The sequence below is a fragment of the Lepisosteus oculatus genome, chromosome 16, assembly GCF_040954835.1.
Source record: "Lepisosteus oculatus isolate fLepOcu1 chromosome 16, fLepOcu1.hap2, whole genome shotgun sequence".
Taxonomy (NCBI): Eukaryota; Metazoa; Chordata; class Actinopteri; order Semionotiformes; family Lepisosteidae; genus Lepisosteus; species Lepisosteus oculatus.
In genome coordinates this window covers 14597366-14618447 of record NC_090711.1, presented here as the reverse complement: position 1 = coordinate 14618447, position 21082 = coordinate 14597366, and the positions used below count along the sequence as shown (strand labels likewise).

The 21082-nt window shown below is 41.8% G+C and overlaps 1 long non-coding RNA gene across 1 annotated transcript; it reads left to right on the top strand.

Moving 5' to 3' along the window:
* Nucleotides 1-12667: 12667 nt before the first annotated feature.
* On the top strand, nt 12668-16332 carry LOC107079559 (uncharacterized). The gene is made up of 2 exons (XR_001480506.2): nt 12668-12899; nt 15593-16332. It is a non-coding gene; the product is annotated as an uncharacterized lncRNA (long non-coding RNA).
* The last annotated feature ends 4750 nt before the right edge of the window (nt 16333-21082 follow it).

Below are 21082 nucleotides of genomic sequence, written 5' to 3'. Positions count from 1 at the left end.
TTAAAAATTCAAATTCAAGAATTCAAAGGCATTGGCAGAATCAGGAATTCTAGAACATGAACAGTACGACACGAACCTGATGACACACATACTGTAGTAATCAATTGCAAGTACATTTTAATCAGAACAGGAGGCACTTCTTTACATAAGGAGTTGTGAGAATATGGCACGGGCTACCCAGCAATGCTGTTAAAGCTGATACATTGGCTTTCTTTAAGAAATGGCTGGATGAGATTCTTGGATCAATTATCTAGTGAAACAGGCTAGATGTGCCCAATACCTTACTCTAGTTCTTTAGTTCTCTTGCGTTCTTAAATTTTCAAGGACTTTTTGTTGTTGTTTTTTCTGACAGCTCTGCTTCTTCCTGATTTTCCTATTGTGCTCCTCTCCATCCTTTTTTTTACCTGAGGTAACTCCTCGCTTATGATGTCTTTGTAACAGACAGTTCTTTCCAGACCCTATGCGGACGACACAATCCGGGGGGGAGCGAGGAAACACTAGGAAAAAGTCATGCAGGATTCGGGAATGTATACGGGAGGGGGGCGTGTCCAAAGTGCGCAGATGTCCAGGGGGGTGAGTTCGGGGCAAACAATCCAAGGATGAGACGAACGGAAAATCCAAAAGACAGGGCAAAAGTCCAAAAGCCAGGCGATCCATACGAGACAGACAGGTTAAAAACAGGAACTGGGTCGGAACCGGCGGGGGAAACGGAAACAGGAACGGAAACTCAAAAACATGACGGAGCCAGGCGAATACAGGTTCTGGGCTGCACTATATGGGAATCAGATGCAGAGCCCCGAACTGACTGAGTGTCTGGCTTTTAAGGGGGACGGGAAGGAGGCTGGAACAAGGGGCAGGTGCACAAAATTAGGTCAGAAGTGAAAAGTGCCCTTAAGGAGGAGGGACTACAATCGTGACAGTCTTCTTGTTAATCTTTAAATTAAGAGGAATCTATAAGGCTAGCCTTTCCTTTCATGACCATGGGTTTTGGCCTACTGTACATGACAGCGGCCAAAGTCCCCTGGACCCCCTTCTTAAGGTTCAGCCTTCTGTGGCCCAACTCACAGGAGCCCGCCACCTCAGGGAACTTTTGCAACACCTGCAATGGCTCCTTTGTCCAGTGGACAACAGCATCCCTCTTAGACCAGCGTCTCTTTAAAAGGCCTGGCCATTCTTCAATTTACTTATCAACTGGTCGTGCAGTGTCGTGCCAGATTTCTTCTCCTCTGGAAATTTTTTGAACATAAACAGTACCTCCTTTGTCCTATAAGTGGTTAACTAGGCATCTCTTCACTAGGATCCCTTTTCTCTATTTTATTCCAGGTTGTAACTTTGCAGGAGTATTTTGAAGTGCTATCTCTCTGCCTTCAAGGTTCTGAGAGTCTCTTCTGCCTCTTTAGCTTCACTTTCAGTTCCAAAGACTTTGTGGCAGTCTGGCAGAGAATAGCTTGTGCGTCCAATTGAATTCCTGTAGGCAGCTCTTCTGCTCTCCACCTGGGAATATCATGGGAAAAGCTTATCTCTGTCTGTCACCATCTTAGCTGCTGCTCTGCAATTATTATTTCAGTCTCTTCAGTATTGAACTTTTCTTCACTGCACTTCAATTTATTTGGCTGCTGCCAGTGCTTGAACTGCTTTCTGATTTCTCACACTAAAATCTGGATTCTGACCTTTTCTTGTTGAATTTGTTCTTTTAACTCCACAATCTCATTATTTGGTACTAGAATGCGATTCCCCCTTTTCTTTCCCTCTGGCTGGCCTTCAACATGGCCTCCACAGAGAAGACCTTTTTCTCCAGCTGCCTCTTCTCAGCAGCAGTCTTTTAACAATCATTTATGCCAAAAAATAAAGACCCTACGCAGGGCTCAAGTCAGTAAATTCCCCGAGCAGTAGCAGGAAGTCCTTATAGAAAAGGTTACAAAAAGAACCGCAAGTCCTAATATTCAAAAACCCCATGGGCAGGCGAAAGTCAAAACCGAGATGGGACAATTCCATCAAGACAACAAATCCAGATCGCAAAGGCAGAAATGTGGTCAGAAACTAGCGAAGGGTCCAGGAAGTCACAAAGAGATCAAACTTTTAGAAGAAGGGTCTGCGCACTAAGGAGCTCCAAAGAGTGACGGTCAGGAAAAAGAGGAGGGTTAAAATAGTGAGGGGAGTGAAAGGTGATAGGAAGATTAGTTGTGGCGTGAGTGTCTGTTAAAGTGGGTGCGAGTGGGAATGTGAAGGCGTTTGTCAGAGTGTGTGGAATGCGTGACACGGCCTGTCCGAGTTGGACTTCAAGACTCTGCAGCTCCATCACTCTATCCTTCACTTCTGGCTCTGCAGTGGACAGTCTGGTCTGGAGTCTGAGAACGTCAGTCTGCTCTCGTTTGGCCCTTTTTTATCTTTCTCCATGGGTTGATGGCATTGCCCTGAGATTCCCTCAGCTCTATACTTACTTCATTTAAATGTTTCTGCAGCGTGTGTTTACTCTCTGAAAGACTTCTGCATTAGGCAGCCTATCTTGGTTTTCTTTTTTTCTGCTGCTGTTCAGGCTGCAGGGCCTAATTCTTCTCAGTTAGCACACGAGTGCACTAAATGTATTCTTGAAGCAGTTTCCAAATACTCTTGCTTGCAATCACTCAGCACTGGTGTAGAGCTCGGCAACTCATTTCCTCTGCACTCTTAGAACATTGGCTCCTTCTCCTGTTCTCTTGTTTGAGAAAAAAGCCTTTCCCTCCTATCCCTTGAAACTGGAGGCTCAGTTCCTCTCCCCCTCCACCTCAAATTCAGTTTGCTTTTTCTTCCCTTCACCTTTTCCTGGATCTCAGTTATTGCCATCATCAGGTCCATATTCATGTTTATCAGCTGTCCTTTTGCCATTTGTCATCATCTACCCTCCTCCTCATGAAAGCAGGGTTGTGCATTATGGCCGTACTTCATGCAGAAGGCCCATAATGTGCCCCCACAAGTGCAAGCTGTCTCTGCTCCTTCTGCAAGATCCTTGTGTGTATCACCCATCTGTCAAAATAATTTCCTTACACTTCCATGAAACTCCAAAAAGTGAACACTATTGCTCAGAACACAACCAATGCCTGCATCCTCCACCATATGTGACACCTCTCTGGGTGTGCCTTAATGGCTTTTTTGAAATACTGTAGGTTCACCAGCATCTTGATCATTCTGAGCTTGACAAGCTTCCTCTGAAGTGTCATTGTAACATGTATTGCATAAACCAGCATTGTACAGTACACAGACCGCAACACAACGCACACTTTCAGAGGGCTGTACTTCAGTGCTTCATTTCAGTGATCCATACACCTGAAATTCCTTCCAGCAGGTGACAGCAGATGTCATGGCCCAGTCACACCTTTGCTCAGCAGGAGTAATGGGATGTGCAATGGGCATGCAGAATAATTGGTTAAGTCTGAGTATGCACTGCAACCTAACCACCAGCTCCTTCAAACTCTCCTCCTGCTCTTACAAAGCTGTGATCTATGAATGTGAAATGATGAACAATCTGTGCCCTGGACCAAAACAATTCATGTGCACCTGTGTGATAGTACTGTCCGCATCACATACCACTTGCAAGCTCACAGAATGGACACGATGATGTTTTTTACCAAGGTGACTGTCCTGCACAGCTGCCTGGAGCTTCACCAGCACAATCGATTAATCTGAGGGCTTCCGAGAAACCTCACTTAGCCAGAAGTCCCTGCTGTGTTTGCTGTTGCAGCCTAGTAGGCTGCAAAAGCCTTATGGATCTTAGTGCCGATATCACTCCTGCTGCAGTTACATCCTACACAGCTCAGTCTGCTGCACATGGACTCATAGCTGTAGCACAGACTGCTTTGCTATGGAGGACATAGCAAAGTAAGACGCTACAGCTACTGACAGTTTAACCACTACAGAAAGACTGCTGTTTTGGTATTTTGCATTTTCTGGGTCTACCTGGAGTAAATTATATTTACTATTCGTATTGAACCTGAGCTGCAGCTGAGAGTGTTGCTGAAATGACTGAGCACTCTGCCTCTCTCATGTCTGCCAAGCGCTCTGTAGTACTGGGTTATATCAGCAACAAAGGATGTTTTTTTCATAGATCCGTGTATTAGTAATTCAGGAGGAATATGTTAGTTGCTGACATTTTTATTTGGTTTTCACAGTCCTCAGGTCTTTGTTTTATCCTTTGTGTTAAATTCCCAACTCTGATTCCTCATTCTGGTATCTGTCTCCATGGGTCCTGTCAGCTCCTGAAAAGTGCAGACGTTTAAAGCTTTGTTCTCCATGATTAAGCACTAACCGAGTGCCTTTTCTTGTTCGAGATCAGCGTTGATAGCGAAAACAGATGTGAAAAACGAAGACGTAAGTGTTCAGTGTTTGAACACATCAATGTTCCCGACTTCCCCGTTAATAAACATGGTTTAGGTAGGTTTTAATGCACTACTCAGACATATTCGCTGGGCTCCACTGCACTGTCTGCGAATCACTTCAGTGACTACAGTTCAGCCCTATGTGGCTCTGAAGCAGGTGCTCTTTAATGTCTGCATTACATTTTTGTGATACAGAATTGTGGATAAGTATGTCTTGCACTTATCTTTGTGTTGAGGTCTGTCTAGTGCCCTTAGAGCAATTCCATTTGGGCCATTTAAGCAGATACTTTGTTCAGTAATTGAAATATCCAGACAATCACTGAGCCCTTAGGGACCTTAGCCACTTATAATTTAGTAGCACAAGTTCCAGAGTAAGTTAATCAGTCATATTTGCTCAAAGTCATCATTCATTGCATATTAAGGCCGGCTGGACTGTAGTTAAAACACTGTATGCTCTTTGCCAGTAAATATGATGAAATGGATGTTACTGGATATGTAGCCCAGAGGTGAAAATTCTAAGGAGAAAATTTTCAAAGAACACGTGTTGTACAGTGGGAATGCATGATATTAGCAGTTCCAAACAGATGTTTGGAAAGTTTAGGAAAATGCTCTGCTTTCTTTGTTTAATCTGTTAATCTATACCAAACTTAAATTGGTTCACAAGAAGTCAGATAAGGTGATAAGCACTGTTGGCAAGGTAATTTTAAACAGAAAATTACTCACTTAATAAGGATTTAAAAGTTTGAAGCCAGTCATTTTTGTTCTCTGAGATGAGGGCCCTGTTGCAACCCTGTTGTTTTTTTTTTCTTTGTTTTAAACCTTTCCTTAGCTATTTTCTCACTTTCAGTCTCCAGCTCCTCTGCCTTATCACATTCAATCACTGGGGCGTGATAACAGGAGACTTCAGAGTAATGCCGACACCCACTCATCAAGGGCACTGAAGCTGTTTTGATCACAGGAGTGAATGTCATGACTGCTGCTGGAACGGTGCCAGAGGCAGCAGCAGTTGGAAAACGATCTGAAGCTTATCAGTGGTGCTTCTCTTGATTACTACCCTTACAGGCCCAAAACCCTTCCTTACCATGCACAGGTACTCTCTCACTGCATTACATCTGTAAGCCACAAAAGGCTGCACCAGTTACTGTGCATGACAGCAGGAAGGAATGTTTTTCCTTCTGTCCTTGCTCTCCAGCCTGCTGACTAGATCTGTTGAGCTTTAGGATCACAGATTGGAGATTGTTTCCAGTGACTCGTTAACTATGAAAGGGATTCCTCAAGTGTTGGCACACAGTTGACCGAGCATTGCCATGAGTCGGGTGGGGCTAGTCGGCTAGACTCCCTCAGCTCTCAGACACACAACTCCTGCAGCTCTCAGGCTGCCTGGCTGCAGGATCAGGTTGCCGATGGTGAGGGACACTGAGCCTCCGGTACCCTGCTGTACTGCCACTGTGAATTATTTTGAGGGCGTCGAAGGTGGAGGAGTCTGGCCAAACTTCTTCATTTTCCAATGTGTGCTGCTGTGGGGCTCAGCCAGGACATGGAGAACACCCATTTGTCCATTCCAAGCTGGATGAGTTTGTAACAAAAGCAATTGGCAATTGCAAATGTATAAAAAGAAATTGGATGCTTTTTTTAAGCCTACCCAACCATATATGGGTATCACGCTATACACATCATAATCAACTACACATTTTAAAGGTATACTAATATGACCTAACCAAGGGAAATATTGAAAATTCTACATATTAACCATAGTACTGAAAGCTAAGCTAAACACTGCAAGTATACCTACTGCTGGAAAGATACAGTACATGGTCAGATCTATACTTAACCCAAAAATACAATCTAGCCAGCAAGTTTCAGTGACTGCTGTACCTTTAGAAGGCTGTGGTCAGACGGGACCTGATCCAGCAGACACAGGGTGCAAGGCAGGATAAACCATAGGCTGGATGTCTGCCCACAGCAGAGCACACAAATACACAGGGGACAATTTTGACAAATCATTTAAGCTGGACAACAGGCCTTTGGACTGGGAAGAAACCACAACACTACAGAAAAAATCATATGGACATGGAGGAAACATGCAAACTCCTCCATGGGAACCCCCAAATAAATTTGCAGAAGCATCAGCATTCATCAGCCATGAAGATATAGCCACATTCTGTAAACTGACCTTCAAGGCTTGCTGTGGGTTTCTGCCGGCGTCACACTACATGACTTTTCCTAGGATTTTCAGTCGTGACCTTCGTTTACATAATCATAAAAAAATATCGTTGCGTTGCGTTGTAGAGGGTCGCAACGTGCGCCCGTTACCGTCAGTTGTGTAGTGTGACACCCCCAGTCATAGCGCTCTTAATAGCCCCTATGACTCTCTGCGACTCACAAGTGAGCCAGGCAGTGAGCCAGATGTGTACTTGTGAGATAATGTACCCATTATACTGTATTACATGTTATAGTGCAATACTAATTTGTTTACAATATTTGTTTTAAGGGTGCTTTATAATTTTAACTGTGTTTTATTTTTGTAATAGCATTCTATATTTATAAAGAAGAATTATATTTTTGAAGATGTTTATTTGTGGAAACAATGCCTGTGTTACAGTACATTTTTCAAGATGTTTACGTCCTTGTTCTCCATGTTGCTTGTTTACTTTCGTGCGGTGCTCCTCCTCCTATTCCGGTGAGCTCCACGTTGATTGGCTGCCAAACTGAGGCGACCTCGCGGCACTTTCGTGGCGCAATACCAGATTTGGAACCGTGATGAAAAGTCATGAGGGAATCGTGTAATTAATCATCCCCTGCAATTCCCAGTCGTATAATTTCGTGTACAGAAACAAACAACTATGATATACCAATAGCTTCCAAACTGAAACTGTCTGGATAAGTTATATGGGATATAGTGGAACATACTGTAGGTGTTATTCGTTTTCATTTAGCTGTATTGTTTTCATTTGTGTGGATTGTACTGTAAGTAGTTTAGCTACAAGCTCTTAATTAACAATGTATACACTTTCATTTGTCCAAGATGTCAGTTGCAATAGTAAAATACCAAAACAGGTCTATGGATTTTATCATTATTTATCATTTTATCATTATTTCTCACCATGAGCCATATCTTGACCACCTTGTTCTGTTATTCTGGTGCCAACTGCATCATAGACTACTGGGTTATAATTATTGAGGACTGCTGGAAGGGGAAATAACCCTAACAAATAATTTTGATACTCAACTTTTACCAATAACAACTGAATACATGTCCATTCTTGACTGTAACTTGAGGCAGTATTTGAAAAGCTTTGTTTTTCATACAGGATAATTACTCATTTCAAGGTCAGTTTTGTCCATTCAACCAAGTTTTGATGGTCTGAGAAATGTCCAGAGATGGAGGTGACTAGTTCTCATCAATATGAACAATAATATAACAATTACATTTTACCAAACATACACATACAGGTGGTACAAGTCTAGCACTGCCACTATGCAGCACTTTATTTGCCTTTTTTCTGTTTTTGCTGTATCTCTGTGGTGCAGCTGAAAAGACGCTTAGAAAGCTAGAAATGTGCAGAGTGACCCTGAACAAACAACCCTTTTGCAAAGCTGTTGGAAAAACAGCCTGTGAAGAGTTCTGCCATCTGAAAAGTTCTGTGTACTCTGGCATTCCTCTGCTGTAATGTTGTTTCAGAGTACAATGAAGACAACAGGTGCCACAGTATCATCTTACTAAACTCTTTATGTTTTGCTCCCAGTTCCATTACTGTGCATTTAAAGTTACAGAGAATAAGAAATTAAAACAGCTTTGTGTTGTTGCTACTAATACCACGGCAGTAATAATACCAACACAACATTGAAACAAATCACTGGGCCTTTGGAAAACATTGCATCTGATATTGACTTAAAATTAAAATTTGTCATTTAATCCCTTTACAGACTTTTTAACAGGCAGCAGTTATCTGCAGCAGCACCACATTCGATTTTAATTAAAGACTAAAATTAGCTCAACCAATGCAGCTATAATTTAACACTTCAAAACATGTTGCATAGTCAAGTAATATTTCAGCTTTCCTTTTTCTTTTTCATTAAAAAAAAACTTTAATTAAAAAGAGACTTTGAAATGAGCAATGTGCAAGGCAGGCAGTCAGGAGAAAAGGAAATGGTCAGTGAGAGCTGGACTGTAGTATGGGAAAGGAAACTAATCCACACATGATTAGCAACCCTTGATAAATCAGTGGACCTGCTAATCCTAAATGGAGCCACTGTCCTGTGCGAAAACTCCAGTGCATGACTAGCAGCAGCTGGAAAATGTACAGTACCAAGGAATGTGCAGGTTAGGAACCAACAGGAAAAGAGACAGAGCGGCAGGAAAGCATAAATGAATATCTGACTGTAACAAAGCACAAAAACTCAGGTTATTCCAAGGCAAAGAGAGCTGGCCCACTGCAGCCACAGAGACAGACACCTGTGCTCAGCCAGGTCTCCAGCTGTGTGATCCACACACACAGGAAGTCCAGGGAATGTTCGGTGCGTTTTCCTTTCAAAGGGAAAGAATGGCTGCACAGCAGGACAGTGAACCATGATTGGCAAGCCTCTTGCTCCTAACCTCATGGGAATATTGAGTACACTGAACTCTAACAGTATTTCTCAGCCATTAACACTGTAACACAGACTACAGCATTTAAAATGCAAAGTTCTAAGTTTAATGATTCATTTCACAGAGTTTATTTTTGCAAATATCCTGGCACTATGAGGCCATTAATAATAAAGACATTCATGGTGGTTCTATCATTTAAACTTCTTTTAGAGCTTGTCAATAGGATACAAAAAGGTTCTGAAGACTTTTCCCCGGATAGTTCTCTTTGAGAAAAGTTGTCCCACAACCTTTCCCTTGTAGGGAGTCTTTTTTCTCATTGAGTAGTGTGCTCTGCATTGTCACCTCTTTCCTTTTTAAATCTTTCATTAATATTCAATTCAGTTCAGTTTATTTGTCATATGCACACGTGCAATGAAATCATTATTTGCATGTATGCTCTGATACAACAACAATTAGGAATCACCAAAAACATAAACAAAGAACGGCAGCAGCAACGACAAGTTAAATAACATACAATTTAAAAAACAACAAGTCAGACAAGCAGTAAAAAATAACAGTGTGAGTCAGAGAGGGTAGGGTTAGAGTTCAGTAATCTGACAGCTTGTGGGAAGAAACTGTCTCTGAATCTGGAGGTTTGTGCCTTTATGCTCGTATAAGGCTTACCAGAGGGAAGGGGAGAGAAAAAAGAGAAACCAGGATGATTGGTATCCTTAGCAATACTCCCTGCCTTCCAGAGACAATGAGTTGTAAAAATGTCCACAACAGAAGGGAGCTATACTCCAATGGCTGTCCTGATCACCCCTTACAATGCCTTCCAGTCAGACACGAGCTGCTGTCAAACCACACTTAAACACCACATGTGAGCACACTCTCAGCTGCGCACCTGTAAAATGTAGTAAGAAGTACATGCAGTAATCCAGTATCCCACCCACGTTTCCACACCACAAGCTCTTCTTCCAACAGACTTTGGGCCCAAACATTACATCCCTGTAGACACAACAAGATGTCCCATTGAATTCTTGGAATCTGGATGCACTGGAATGAACAAGACAAAACCGGAGAAAACCGCAAATCTGCCTCTACGGCCCCTCCAGCACAGGCTCAGATGTCCATGCCTCACTGCCCTGAAATGGTCCTGTCATCTTAGCCAATGCTGGTTTTATCCATAGTGCCTAATCCTCTGTACTGTGCATCACCAAGCCACCGCAGATGGGAGCTTGTCCAGAGGAGAGCTCGAGTGCAGTGTTAGGACTTGCAGGGTGCAGGTTGTGGTCAGTGTCTCACTGCCTTCTAATTGTAGGTTCAGCCATATGTTTCTCCCCGGTGGAATTTAACCCCTGGGCTCCTGATTACAGGGACTGCTTCAAGATCTTTCCTGGGGGAAAAGGGGGCTGTTCTTTAGAATTGTCTTTGCTTCTTTCTGCCAGATCCTTAACAAAGATCTGATCCCGTGCACACTGCTCATTTTAAAGCCATTAGAACAGTGACGTATTTTGCTTTTACATAAACGGCAACAGAAAATCCAAACACAACTGTGAACCTGACAATACCTCATTTCTGTATCAGTCTGTGATAAAGTAATTACTTAGCAAGTCGCCCCCTCCATTAAAGAAGAAAGAAATCCTGTAATTTAGCGTTCCAGCATTTAACATAATTAGTGCCTAAAAAGTTGCTTTTGTAATAATTACATTAAATTTCTCCATCCCCTTAAAAAGGATTATTTTGCAAGTCACTTTTACTGCTATTTATACGTGTTGATCCTCTGGGCTTCTCTTGTACAGTTAATAACATGTGATGAATGTCAGTGTGATAAAAACTGTCATGATAAGTCTGTCTGGTCCATCAGCTGCAGGTGAAGCCATTTATCTTGACAATCTAAAAAGAAGCCTATTTATTTCTGACAGAGATAGAAGAACAGGTGTCTTATTAATGGGGAGAGCCCTGAAACCCTTTGGAAAAGAAGAACAGATTTTGTTGGGTGATGGAGTATGCACTGCATTTTGCAGGTTCTCATTCATTAATAAACATTAAAAAGGAGAAAGCTAAATTGTTAAATTTGCTTCCTCCTATCTCTGTGCTTTATGGCACAGGACTACCTAATTAGTTCTTGGACAGTGACAGAGTAATGTAATTGATAACTTACTGGAAGTGCAGTGTTTTGGGACCACGACAGTGCAGAAGTGTGTGTGAATCGAGTAATGAATGGCATATTAAAGTGACAGATGGGACACTAGACACTGGCTGGTGGCATTTATCTCCTTCCACACAGCTAAATTTAGCTTAGTGATGTGCCCCGAGAAGGAAAAGTGCACAAAGTTCATTTTTATTTAAATACACAAACTTGTATTTAAATAAAACTTCAGACACACAAGGGATATACAGCACCACATACTGTAACTTGGTATTAGCAATCATTATTAGAAAAAAAAGAATTTTCTCTTTTCTGGCATATTTCTCAAATATTATCCCTCAGTGACCCTGAATTTTCAGAGTGACCCTACCACTGAGTGCGTTCATAAATCAGTGTCATTGTGGCAATGCTAGTTCTGCAGGTTTAAGTTGGATCATTTTCAAACTTTGCAGGATTGTGCACTTTATCTTTCAGCAAAACAGAATGTTGCTGTTCATTTTTTTGCTTGAAAACACAGTTTCTAGATCCTAGTGAATCCAACTGGCAATGGCCTAGAAAGTGTGCTACTTAACATGTTCATTATCCTCAGTTAGGTAGAACAAGTACAGTATTTACTGAAACTGTCTCTGGTACTGATCAGATCTGAGAACACAGATACCCAACAGGAAGTGAATTGCTTTATCCAATATTGGGTCACAGGGGACCCAAAGCCTATCCCAGCAAGCAATGGATGCAAGGGAGGATACATCATAGACAGGATCATCAGTCCATCACAGGACACAGACAAAGACACAAATATAGACGAGCACACCAGGGCCAATTTCACCAGAAGCCAATTAACCAAGGAACATACTGTATCTTTGGACTGCTGAATGAAGGATGGTGGAGCACGCCAAGCACACCCATGTGAACACGGGGAGAACATACAAACTCCACACAGACAGAACATCAGGTCCTAAATTTTACCCAGGCCCCCAGGACTGCAAGGCATTGCAAAGCAGCAATGCTAACTAGTGCACCACCTGACAGGAGCTCACTGAAAGGAAAAATGGAGATATATAATCATAAGATTTGTCTCTTAAAAAAAGAAGTTATAGGAATTCTTTGTACAAAAAAGCCAAGATCACTTCCAAATCGGGATTGTAGGGTGTCTTTCGCACGTGATCTTTAACAGGAGCATTTGCGCTCACCTCTCGCTGAAGCCTCTCTCTCACCCAAACACGCCCCTCTCACATTTACCCCTTGCTGCCCCTGACCAGACTGACAGCCTGCAGCTGGTTAAACAAGAGGAGTGAGCCCTAAGTATCTGTATTTCCAGCCCTGTATTTATAGCCTGCTGCAAAGCTATGTTCAGTAGTCATATAGACAGCAACAGCTGGTGAGAGAGGAATTGTGGGAACGTTTGTCAATGTGCAAGTCACGAGTCCTTAGCTGATCAGTCATAGTCGGATGTTATTGTATTTCTTTTATATGTGATCTGTACTGTTGTTTCCTCCTTTATTTTATTGGCAATTCCTAGTCCATGTTTAACAATACACGGCCTCTTTACAGACGTCTGAATAAGAGGAAGTGAGATGGAGTAAAGCATGTCGGCTTTGCACGATAATGATGCACCAACTGGTAAAGGGGAATTCGGATGCTAATTAGCTTCCCTTTAGGACTTCCTTTGAGAAGTGCTTTTAAGCCGCCAGAGCAGCTGTCTGATATAGAAAATAACAAAGCAGAGGAACTACATCAGGAGATCACACGAGATACCTGTAGGACACGCCATAAGAAAGAAAAGAGAAATGGGAAAGAGGGTCACTCGCTCATTTAAAGAATCTGAAAGGTAAAGTATGCATTATACTCCATTATAGGCAGCTCTTACAGGATCCCCATTAACCAGCTTGCTGGTTTGGGAATTCGGTAGAAGTGTGTAATCTACACGCCCCTCGAGTTCTTTTTTAATCTACTTAAGTGACACATGCAGCCGAGTGAGTGAATCGTTCGGTTATTTGGATGGCTTTTTCTGTGAGGGGTTGAGACTGAAATTGGAGGAGGGTAACTGGAATTCAAAACTGCAGAACAGCTGCAGGACGCTGGATTGATTAATCCGTGCTGCTTGGGAAGAAATGAAAAGAGCCCACTCACCTGCAGTGTCAGAGAGGAGAGCAATTTTTCTAAGGTACTCCACAATTTGATTCCTGTTTGCGGGTCCTATTCGCATGCAACACATTGTAATCCAGCGCAGTATTTTTCTCTGCCTTAATAGTTAAGACACGGGACAATCAATGCCTCAACTCTGATCAATAAATACGTTTTAACTCCTCACATTAAAAGTTATGACAATTATTTTATTCAGCTATTGTCTTTAATCTAAAATAGAGGTACAGTAACTCTAGTCTTGGAGTCAAGTGTCTTTGGAATAGCAACAAGAAACTAGCTGAGGAAATGTGATGATGGATGATGAAATTGAAATAATAAGTAATTCAAGTCAACTAGATTTGTTAAAAGCTGAAGCAGCAGACCCTGCGACCCTCCAGGACTACAGCTTGCATCCCACTCTAATTCACACATCTATCCAATCTAAAGGCAGAAGGCTGAGCGCCATCTGCTGGACACCCTGTAATCAGAATTCAAAAAAGGCTTCTGATTAATCCTTTTGATATCATGTGCAAGAGGATATAAAGATCAAACACAAAGGCACAAGAAGCCACAGCAATTTCTATTTTGCCACTGTTTAAAAGAGCTTTTTTGGTTTTGTGAAATTGTTTGCCAGATCTATAAAGATCATTTATTTTTAAGCTCCGTGCAAAATGCTTCTGTCAAAATGAAAAATCAAATGTTAGATAATGTTCATCTATAGTTGCATGCTTGCAAACGTATGCAGAAATCCTGTGAAACAGTTTGCTTGTTTAATTAAAAGAGACAGAAGAAGGATACAGAATGAAAAAACAGGAATATACTACGGCTTCCGAAATGATAAGAATCACAATTGTACTGTAGATGAAGCAGCTTTTTTATGGCAATGAACACAATGTGCTATGCTATGTCTTGGCACCTCTACAGAGCATCAGAAACAACACCAGCAAGTCTCGACTGGTCCTTCACACAAAGACAGCCCTTGTATGTTTCTACAGGTGTGCGCAGCTTTGGAAATCTGTTTTATTTTATCCCACTCAGGTGAGGGATTCCCTGGCCTCATCCACTGTTAGACCAGCGTTGTTATTGTTATTAGTGTGAGTTGGAAGACACAGAGAGGGCACGGAGGGTCAGGGTAGTGTGGTTACCATGGGGACTCGAACAGAGAAGGAAGGGCTACAAAGCCCCATTGTGGAGATCAAAGGAATTCTCTTGTGGAGGTGAGGGCAGGAAGTACACAGCTAAGCCTCACAGCCCAGTCAAAGGATTAGGCCTTGGAGGGGGCAGTGATGGTTACAACTGCACTGAGCCCTCATTCAGAAAAAACCCCAGGCCAGAAACTGATGAATGGGTGCAGAGCTGTAGAAACCAATTCACGTGTTTTGAAACTGCACTCCCGGTGCATTCCAAAGGAAAAAAAAACGATTTTGCACGTTGAGTACCACAACTTTGTCCTATTGGGATCAGTTATCTACCAGCAACAGAATGAGCAAGATAAGCAGAATTTTCTCCTCTAATCTGTAACCTTCCTTATGAGTGCCAAACATTTAGAAATCCAACAAAGCACTCAAACACAGAACTTGTTTTGAGGTTATTGATTCTAAAGGATGAGACATGTGACTCCAAGAAGAAGTATATAGAGGGTACTGTAACTTTCATGTGCAGTGAAGATAAGTGACAGGTTCATTATGGAAGGTAGATCGAGGCAATAATGCATAGTCATAGTGGCTGGCTGTTCAACTCAGAAACAACATCGTCTCTCTTCAACAGCAGCTGATTTTCACAGGCACTTGCAGCTGAAGACTGAAGCATTAGTAGACAGTTCTCTACTCTAAAGTGACTGCTTGCCATGTCCCTTTTCTTCCTAGCCTTCGTTAGATTTTAACTGCAAGTGTCAGACACTGTCGTACATCCCACAGCCACTAAATCCAAGTAGAGCATTACCGCACCAGAGCATCAACGTGCCTTGGTGCTCCAAGTGACTGGTACAGCTCTGCTCTGCCCCTGCTGGGTTTCAATCATGGTCATTCATGGGCTCCAGGCCGCATTCCCCCCTGGACAGTACGGAACTCCGCCGCACCCAGTGAGCCAATCTTGTGTTTCAGAATAACTCCCGTACTCCCTAGATGTCAAGGAGGGACAGTGTCACTGACGCCCTGTTACACTCGGACGAGATTTATGTCTCTGTGATCACACACGCTGATGGCAAAGCACGATCACGTTTCCTATCACAGTTACACTCATTAAATCAAAGAAACAAGATACCCGGGACAAATGTTATGCTTATTTTATTTAGCTTTCAAGCCTTTTCCTTTTTATCTCAGTTCTCCTTTTCCAGGTCTTGGAAAATGTCTCACCTGTAGTCTCAGAATGCCTCACGCTCCCTGTTTCTCACCCCAGGTACACTTCGGAACCTGAGTCCGCAATCTGCTGCCAGCCCTCATTCCCTAGACTGTGTTCACTTGAGAAGCTCCTACTCCTTCATCTCACATGGCACCTGCAGCCTTGTGAGGGTTTTGGAAGAGCAAGACTGCTACCGATGTGCTGATGTTCCGATCTCCCACAGTCCACAAAAAACAACCAACATTTTAATAGAAGAAGAATTTATCTTTAGTGCTGTGCAGTTTGGCTCATTGCTTTCCACTGTAAGTGTGAATGTGCTTTGATCTCAACCAATTACAGTATTTAGTTCCAATTTCTCAAAACAATGACTTCTGTACTGGCTTCCTAAGGACAGGAGGAACTTGCAAATTGTATTTTAAACATTTGTTTCTGGACAGATCCTAAGCCTTAGGTGAGGGCTTTTTGAGTTTAAAAAAATAGATTATCCATTGCTGATGTTTCACAAACATGCATTTCTGGGTGAGCTGGGGAGGAGGGGGTTTACAAAAAATTATAAGATCAAGCAGTCCTTGATATAATTGCATCCACCCGTGTGTTTCCGGAAAATCAGCACCGTATCTGGTACTGTTTTAAAACTCCAGAGTGTCAGACTCCAGCAGTGAAGCACTAGTCTATCACCGTGTTACTGTGGATTGACATTGTGAAACCAATTTCAATTAGCACTCAAACAACATCTTTATTCACAGGGCCCATTCATGCAGCACGTGTGTGTCAAATTAAACACTGTGAATGATTCATGTACTGCCAGAGTTTTTTAACAGGCGTTACTTACCTAGATCCCCCCCAACATCTGTTGATGGTATGAACAATATTCTTACAGTGAACAGCAAATTAAAATGAGCAATCAGTAATGCACAATGTTACTTAAACCGATCGAGCTCAGTCCTGGCTAAAAGCTTCAGTAGCCACAGCTGGGAATTAGCCAGATGGATCTGGCTTATTTGGATGAACCTCCACGAGCATACACATCTCCTGGGAAGAACTCGTCAGTGATGTCATTGCCTACGTTGTGCGAAGCCTGGAAGTAAGCACATCAGCTGGGGCTGAGGCACTGGGCTGTCTGGACAGAAAATTCACTCTCACCCTGCAGGAGGACAGAAGTTCTGCTCTACTTTTCACCCACAACCACCAAAACTAGACCTCTGGAGGTCTAAAATGAAACCTCGGATTTGATCTTAAAGAAGGGTTTTAAGGATTGAAACACCTGAGACTAAAAATAATGAAAGAAGTAGAATTTTGCAGAATGTACCCAATACTGTATCAGTAAGGAAGGAAACTAATTAGGATGCAGCTTTTCAGAAAACCTTTTTACCCCTGACTCTTCATGTTTTCTTGCCTGTTCTCTGCTAGGACATTAGGGGTTAACTGTAAAGACTCTGATTAGCAAGAGTACTATACTTGCTTATTTGAACTGGCAATAGTTAGTCTAGAATTAGTGATAATTAGGGTCTGTGAAACTACTGGCAAGTGTAATCATCTTAGACCTGTTCGGTTTTCACAGCCAAATCACTAGTATGACCCTTCTCTATTTTACTGTGTGCAATGAGCAAATCACAGCCCATTTACACTGTTCTACAGTATAAAAGATTTAAAGTGACTACAAAATAAATATCTTCTTGGGTGTACTGACATTATTAACATTAACATTAACATTATAAACATTTGTGAAGTGTGCGAACTGAAACTATTTTCTCTGCACACAGAAATATAGCGATTTCTAGGGGAGTTTAGTATGTTGAATTACATTCAATGACAGGAGACCAAAAGATACAAAGCAAGAAGATTCCCATTTATCCTCCTGGCAGCTGAAACAGAAATATCCAAATACATGACCTCAGCAGTTGCTACATAATGGGCTTGACCTCTTCCATCCCGAACAGAGCAAATCCCACAGACACAAGCAGCCACACATCCCTCAGTGTCAGCAATGGAATTTCTGTCATCTTACTGCCACAAGCACAAGATCTGAAACAGTTTAAACAGAGGACTAGAGGACCAGGAAACAAATGTATTCTAGGCATGGAATGAGAACCGATTAGTTCTAAACAGAAAGTACTGCAGAACAACTACCAGTAGCAAAAAACTTGACATCTGAGAAGGCCTGTTGAGGGATTATCTCTTAGTTCATATAAGAGTTGAATGACTTATCTCTTCCACCCGACACATGATTTTCTTGAGAAATCATTTCCCTACGTGTGTAATATACTCTTTATCATAAAAAGAGGTGTGTATTGTGATGCATGTAAAACCCACAAGGTTACAACATGTCATCTAGCTAACAGTTCTTTGATTGATGAAGGCATGATTCATAACTGGCACTTGCACAAAATCCCTTGCTATTGCGCCACTGTAGCAGTTGTTTACTCTTGCTGTGAATTGTGAACTGTGAACTTGTGGTGTGCAACACAGACACCTGACACGCTGTACTACAGTTTGTGTAGACCCTAAAAGGTTCTGCAGAACCAAAACACACTGGGCTTCACAGGGAGCTCTCCCATGAAGTATGACACATTGAGAACCTGGACTTGAAACCAATGAAATTAATAATTGACTCAATGATTTCACTACAGGCTCAAGTCTAAAGAATGACCATTGGTCCATGACCAAGAAGAAGTGTAGCCTGTGTTGATTTATTCCTCTTCACAGCCAAAGAACCAACAACAACCCTTGGGTCTTCTGATGATAACTCTATAATTTAATGATAACTCTGTTTGGACTGTGAGTCACTTCCTTTCCAGAGAACACCAGCACTGCACACCCCACCACTGGCCTGCCATGTGAATCCCGACTACAATCCACCGGGAAATTACCTGCAGGAAGCGCACTGCAAAGCTGAAACAATTGGGTGAATTACAGTGTACGACGAGGTTCTGTGTAGAATACACTGAGACAGCTGTTTTAAAACAGAGAAACTCTGTGACCCCTGCCTCTTGTAAGCTTTAATAACCTGTTATTTTCTAAGTACTTCTCTATAATTTGTGATGAGACCACAACATTTCAGATGAAGCAATAAAGGTTAACTATTCTTATTGTTATAATGCAGTATACTACATTTCTGCCATTGACAACAGTGCTCTGCAGTACAAGAAACATGTTTTTGGACCATTACAGTATATGGCATAATGTTTGAAATGTACCTGTTATGAGTCATTAGTTAAATCACAGTCCAGGTGCTTTACATTAAAGGTCTATTCATTCTGTATACCATATGTACTGTGTGTCTCAGCCAGAAGCAGCAAACCCAGGAGAAGGAGGATATCTGAGTGTAAACACCAAGGAGAAAGACACCAGAATGCATTTTGAAAAGACCAAGAAAAGGTTCAGTTTCTGGAAAACAAAGCGCCTGTGATCGTGTTCTGGAGAGCAGAGGCTAGGTTGCCCCATCTCACAGCAAAGGGAGAAACAAATCAGAAAATAGAATAGACACCTATTATACACTTCTGTATGTCAAGGCAGACAGTGAAACATTATAAAACTGCCAGCTGCAAGATTTCTAAATTACATCTGAGGGTCTTAAATCAACCATGAAGCATTTCACCCTTAGTATTACCATTCTTAATTCTGCATTGACCCTGGATCAGAAATGGAAAACTAAAACACAAATCAGCAAGTAAAAGCCTAGTTGGTCCTCAGACCCTGTTCCACTTGAGAGACTTACAGACTGGAGAAGGTGACCTTAGTATTTTCACTGGGCGCAAAATAATTTTACATTCGAACTCGAAACAATACAGTATAGTAACAATTCAACCAGAACTGAAAAGGAATAATACTATAGTTCAAAAAGCTATAAAGGTTCTGGCAATTATGGACAGTGAGGTGTATTAGAGAAAGGTGAAGCAGTCTGAAGCTAACATCAATATTCTTTATATGCATGATAGACTAAATTACTATCAACATTAATAAATATTACAATTAGCATTGAGAGATTTCTCAGACTGTATCCGCTGTGCTGAAAATCGCAAAAAACACCTTAGCGCTACTCAGCCCAATAGTTTCAGCACAGCCAATAGTATTATTCTTCAAATAACTTCAAATTACTTAGCTAAAAAGTAATTACACCGGGAATCTAAGAAGCCAAATGCAAGCCTTCCTGTTCCAATAAATACTATAATCTAACCATTTAGTCAAAATGTCAAAGCCAATGTCAAAATATAGGATCCTAACAGTCATGACTGTAATCATGGAATCATCTGACTGTGGAGTTAGTAAGGCTTTAGAGCCAGGTCTGCAAACTACATTATACAGTACCTGCACACAGGCAATGAAATGCAGTTCATTTTAAACACACCTTAGCGCTAACATCACAGCCCACCTCTAACAGTCAAAACAATGGGATAAAAGATCTGCCTTCCTTTTATAGTCACAACAATAGTGTGAACACTGTGCACAGCTCTCTGCAGGCTAGCTGAGTTCTGTTCAGCTCAATTCAATTTTACTTCAATCTTTAACAGATTATGAGCAGAATGATAAGGTGCGTAAATCCTGTACATGTTCTTCAACCCCAGCAACATGAAGCTCATTGTTAAAAAAAACATGAGGTCAATTGACTGAATGGCATGATTGGAAAGCTGAATTACTACTCTTTGCCCATTCCCTGGTTTCAGTTTCTTTTCAAACAACGTCTCAAGAGTTGTGAAAGCCTACATAAATAAAATTGTATTACTTTATCAAGGCCCCTGGAGTGGTGTGGTGGCTCTGTGACTAAGGATCTGTGCCTGTGGCTGGAAGGTTGCCAGTTCATATCCTGTGGCTGGCAGAGGAATCCTACTCTGTTGGGCCCCTGAGCAAGGCCCTTAACCCCAACTGCTCCAGGGGGTGCTGCATAAATGTCTGACCCTGTGCTCTGACCCCAGGCTTCTCTCCATGTCTGTGTGTCTCATGGAGAGCAAGTTGAGGTATGTGAAAACACAAATTCCTAATACAGGAAATTGTATATGGCCAATAAAGTGATCTGATCTTAAGCACAGTAAGAGAAAACAGGTCTCAAGAATTCCATTCTCTTTTTACTGAAGCCTAGAACACAAAGCCAACGGTTCTCATTTAGGTTTAACTTCTGACAGCAGTGCTGATGTCTTCCCACTCCACTCTACTCAACACTCACTCAAACTGTTATACTAATCCTGCTGATGATCAATTAGACGATGAAAGAGCTGAGATTAAATTCTCAGGAAGGTCGTTCTGATGCATAACTCGATTCTGCCTTTCACAGAGTAGACAGACTTAACATGTGACTTCCTATTGCTAACAAAAACATAACTCCTATTGACAATAGCCTCAAGATTTAAATTAAATACCGATTATAACTAACTGCACCGTAGTTACAACTCTAGGATGGCTAAATCTTGAACTTAAATTGTGTTTACTATATAGATTTTAAACAAAAGTTTGGAAGCAGGTCAAATTCTGATGACACCCAATTCCTCCCCCCTACGTATAAATATCATGCTTCTTGCTGTCTCTCTGGGATGTTTCATTTTCACATCCCTC